Source organism: Mastomys coucha, chromosome X (genome assembly GCF_008632895.1).
Source record: "Mastomys coucha isolate ucsf_1 chromosome X, UCSF_Mcou_1, whole genome shotgun sequence".
NCBI classification, from domain to species: domain Eukaryota; kingdom Metazoa; phylum Chordata; class Mammalia; order Rodentia; family Muridae; genus Mastomys; species Mastomys coucha.
This window is the reverse complement of record NC_045030.1, coordinates 11,598,799-11,604,323: the sequence shown is the minus strand read 5'-3', so window position 1 is coordinate 11,604,323 and position 5,525 is coordinate 11,598,799.

Sequence of the window (5,525 nt, the reverse complement as noted above, 5' to 3'; positions counted from 1 at the left end):
CTCAGCCTAAGGGCGTGAAGTTCATGTCAGCCAAAGATTTCTCTGCTCTATAGGAGCATGCTTGACTCTATTTTGGGACTTAGTTAAAAATTTTTATTCTACACCATGACTCATATGGATCTTTGCTACTAGCTGGAATCATGGTATTTCCATGCATGAGATAGATAAGAAGCCTACCGTATTTTTGTTTGATTTATATAAGCAGAAAAATTCTCAAACAAATGAAAGAAAAGTGATATTGGATCTTGGTAAAGGGTTAGCCTTGGCTGATGAATACATTTCCAGAATTGAGCTTGTTTGCAGACCCAGAATCCTTTGAGTGAAGACCAGGTTCCTTTGAGGAAGGACCTCAATAAAATACCTAAAAGTTTTATCTTTATCCTTTCTCCAGTCCTTCCTCAGAAGGACCTACAACCTTTTACAAGGATAACTATACACTGGGGGAAAGTTAAAAAGCAGACTTTCTGGGGTCTATTGGATGCTGGTTCTGAGCTGACACTGATCCCGGGATCCAAGAAATATTGTGATCCTCCAGTTAAAGTAGGGGCTTATGGAGGTCAGGTGATTAATGGAGTTTTGGCTGGATTCTGATTCACAGTAGGTCCAGTGGGTCCTGAACTAATCATGTAGTTATTTCCCTAGTCCCAGAATGTAAAATTGTGATAGATGTACTGAGAAGTTGGCAGAATTCCCACATTGATTCCCTGACCTGTGGATTGAGGGCTATTATGGTTGGAAAGGCTAAACGGAAGCCTTTAGAGTTGCCTCTGACAGGGAAAACTGAGTCAAAACCAGTATCAGATCCTTGGAGGGATTGCAGAAATTAGTACTACCATAAAGTGCCGCACGCCAGGCAGTCTCAGCTTCTCCACCCTCAGGAGAAACAGGGTTCTGGTACAGGTTGGCAAGGTATTGGCAAAGAAAAAATAACAAATGCGGCACAAGGAAGTGTAGGATCTGAATGTGTATTCTTAAAATTAGGCATCTGACCTTTATGGTCATTAAAAATGAAAAAGAAAAATCTGGAGGCTCAGTGGTCTAGGTACATCTGAGGCCATCTGAAACACACTAGGTCTAAAACAGCAGCTATTTCCTCTGGACCAGTGTAGCACTCCCGGTCTCCAAGCATGCTCAGGCAGCATGGGCCCGGCCAGAGTCCTGGGGGGCTGTGGGCAAGCCAGCCAGGAGGGTAGAGCCTGGAATCCTGAACACTCTATAGTACAGCTTTCACTCAAAACACACACACACACACACACACACACACACACACACACACACACACACACACACACACTCTGCTCAAGGTCCCACCCATCCTTAGTAAACACCCACTATGCTAATCTTCTGGGCTAGTAGAGGTAAGTCCCAGGGATCCCATTCTTCTAATCCCTGGGAGTGATTCAACTGCTGTACATGACTGAAATTTGACCTTGCCCTGGGATTATCAACTTCTATTCTATAGGCTTCAATGCCCTACGCCCCTCATTATCTCCCTAACAATGCCCAAGGCAATTGGTCTAAATGCATAAATTGCCTGCAAAATTCCAAGCCAGGCTTTAGCTGGGATGCTGGAACACTGGTGGAGGTCAGAGAGCAACATTTAGCTATTATAGTAAATCATATCTTGGTGAGCACCTATCACGCGAGACTATCACAAGGACATATCTGGGTTACCTCTGAGTTAGGGGTTTGCAGGAGAATGGCTTCCTTGAAGCTTTTTGCCTCATAAACTGCTGTCACGCAAAGTGTGTGTGACAATATAGGACTTGAAAGATGCAGTGGTTTTGGTTCCCACCTCATCTCCCTTTAACTCTATCTGGCCAGTATGGAAGACAGATGGATTATGGAGAATGACAGTAGCTGCTGTATAAGATATAGTGTACTTACCTGAGTATATTAACACATAACTTAGTACATGGTATGTAAGTTTTGATCTAGCAAATTCCTTTTTCTTGGTACCTGTGTATAAGGACCACAAGAAGCAATTTGCTTTGTCAAGGTCAGCAGTATATGTTTATAGTTTTGCCTCAAGGATATATTAATTCCCCTGCCCTGTATCATAAGTTAGAAAGGATCTTGATCAGTTATTCCACAAAATATCACATCCATGCACTATATTGATGACATTATGTTGATTAGACCAAGTGAACAGGAGGTAGCAACCACTTTGAACTTATTAGTAACACATATGCATATCATAGGATGGTGTACTGAGGTACCCCTTCCCCCATACCTCACCACACCTCCACCAAAACATATCCCTCCTCTCTTTATCTTTTTGTAAACACATCAATTATGATCTGGTTAAATATATAATGTATTTGTGATGGTATGTGGGATAGCTATTGTTTAGGTATTATGATGACCTGATTATTGTTTTCGTGGGGAAATTAAGCATGACATAAGGAGGCATGATTGTGTGTCAAATTGACAAGGGATGGACTTGTGATGCTTGTTCTTGGTTGTCAACTTGACTACATCTGGAATTAACTGAGACTCAAAAATAGAGGACACATTTGTGAGGGATTTCTGATTTATTTGAATTGGGAAGATCTAACTCGAATCTTTGATGTAGGAAGATACATGTTTAATTCAGATCTTTAATCCAGATCTAACCAGGACCACACTTCCTGCTGGAGGCCTGTATAGGGACATGGAAGAAGGAAGAATTTACTTTTGCCTGTTTGCCCTCGACTTGCTAGCAAGTCCATTCCTTCACAGGCATTAAAACTTAGTTCTTCAGGATCTCAGTGTATGCTGAAGACCAACTGAGACTTCCAGCCTTATTGATCGAGAAACCAGAGGATTTGTATATATCTCTATGTATATCTCTATATCTATCTATCTATCTATCTATCTATCTATCTATCTATCTATCTATCTCACTCTAAAATGACCATTATTCTAGAGAACCCTGGCTAATACATATGTCAACATAAAAAGTTAAGGAAATGGGCTGGTGAGGTTGCTCAGTGGTTGAGAGCACTAACTGTTCTTCTGAAGGTCCTGAGTTCAAATTCCAGCAGCCACATGGTGGCTCACAATCATCCATAATGAGATCTGATGCCCTCTTCTGGATTGTCTGTTGGGGAGCTATTGTAGGGTTTGTTGCCCTTTAAAATGATTGGCTGGTGTTGGGAGCCAAAAACTTTCATAAGTAAATATCTTTAAGTACAACTGTAACTTCTGCTTTCTTCCTGATTGTTGGTTGTTAGGGAGTGAACTGGAGACCAGTGCTAGATACAGGCCTCATCTTTAACTCAAGTTCAACCTTAGGTCAGGATCTCTAAGATGGGGCTTGAACCCAGGATGGAGTTTGTCCGGTGTCTCACCTGCCAGTAAATGCTTTTCCATTTTGATGACCATGTTACATGATTTGGAGAAGGTGGAGATTTTCCTTTTGCTTTTCTAGGTGTTTGTTTATCTTATAGCCAATAGTGCTGTGCTGGTTTTGTGGTTCATTTCTCAGTATTGGCCATTCCATCCCAAGACCTATATGCTGCCTGTGACCCTCTCTGCCTCTGGGGATCATCAGCTGATATGGGTCCATGAGGGTAAAGGGATCAGAGATGATGGACAGGGCATTCAGAAAGCCTATGAGTACATGTGGAAATGACAACACCAGGACCAGCTGTGTGGAGGCAGATCAAATTTACTTGGGGTGATTCAAGGCTTATGTAGTTTTGGAGATGAGAATCAGAATATTCAGGATGGACAAAGGTCATTGGCTGAAGGCTTACAATACTGAAATGCTTCAGTAGCATACAGAGGCATTTTCAGAATCTCAGGTGCTAGCTGACCATTCTTATCAGGAGAAAGGGAGTTGAAAGGAACCTATAATCTAACTAAGGCTATATGACATTCTTCAGGTAGAGGTATGAGGGGCAGGGGGAGGGGTTGACCTTCCCAGAGAAGGCCAGAGAAGGGAGAGTCCTGCTAGTAAAAGGAGTTCTCCATTTTGCCCTGAACCCACAAGGTTATCTGGAAAATAGTAGACTTTGACCTTATTTAGCAGGGCAACAGTTGCCACTTTCCATTAATTTTAATTCCATTAGTAGTTGATGAACCATCAGTAAACTATTGGTCAGCCAAGTGTTGTAACAATTCTGTAGGTCCCCCCAATTCAATAGGTGCCTCTTTTGGGGGAGGGATGAGCAGTTTAGGCAATTGAGCTATTTCCTCTGAGTAGGATGGCACAGACTCCTTTGCTACCATACCCTGGTTATGAAAGAATTCAGATAGGTGCCAGTTCTGTTGTAACACCTTTCTTTCCATGACTAAGTCTGGAAAGGACTCTGGCTTAGAATAGATCCAGTTTATCATTGTTAGGAGCCTCCTTATGACCACAGAGTGGTTTGACAATGACAGAGTATAAAGTTCTTCATGCCTCAAAAAATGTTCATATTTCTTTCTCAAAAAGAGAATATTTATTCTCTATATATGAAAAGCATTTGCAAGAGAAACCAACAGGCAAGTGTTGCTGGACTCCTTTTTGATTTATGAAGGATCCCTAGCTGCCAATTCACCAATAAATATAATATCCATAGTTAGGGTATCATCTGGTTCAATATAAGTCAGAGTTGCATGCACAGAGATGAGCCTACCAGCAGTCACAAGAGCTGCTCTTTGTTTTTGTTCCCAGTTGAAATTAGCTGCCTTTCTAGCAACCCTGTAAAGGATTTTATAAAAACCTATAAATATGGTATGTGATTTCTCTAGCATGTAAACATACTAGTAAGGAGTTGTATTTGAGTTTTTTGCCTAGGTGGTGGGATTAAAGGTGAATGGCATCACCACCCTGTTCACTGAAATTCTAGAATTTAGAAAAACAACTAATTTGTAGAAATTCACTAAGATTGATGGCATGGTATCCTATAGCCCTGCCCAAATATTTTATTTTAGCTTCAAATCATTCCAACTCTTAGAAATTTAGAAAACAATTTTGAGTTTTAATAACACTTTGAATTTACTTAAAATGGTTTAAATCTCTTTGCCACGCACACTCGTCTACTCCAGTCATATCCAAAATATTGGGGGGTGGGGGGGGTAAAAGCCTGATTAAGGATAAGAGGCAATAAGGATCCAAAAGGAGTTCTGTGCCTCCTGGATATTCAGACAGTTGCTGGTATCTCCTAACTCAGACGTGTTCCAGATCAGTCTTTCCAATCGTCAACACGCCCTCATAGTTAGGTATAAAGGTACCCCAAGAAATGATTCGTAAATGGCTAAGATTGGGCATTGTTTCCTGGCAAGCACAATGTTTCCAACTATCCTAGTTTAATACCAAGCTGTCCATACCTTGGAATTTCTCTCAAGGAATCTGCCTTGCCAGAGCTAGCAACAGAGATCAAGCACATTCCTTAGGGCAATAGATAGTTCACAATAGTTAGAAACGTTTTGCATACTAGAGAGTAATGAATGGCTTCCACTCAAGGACATTAGCTAGAAGTGTTAGGTCAGAACCTCCTAGTCATTGCCTCCAGCATAACCAGACAATTAGCATACGAATACCAAATTAGCCCCAG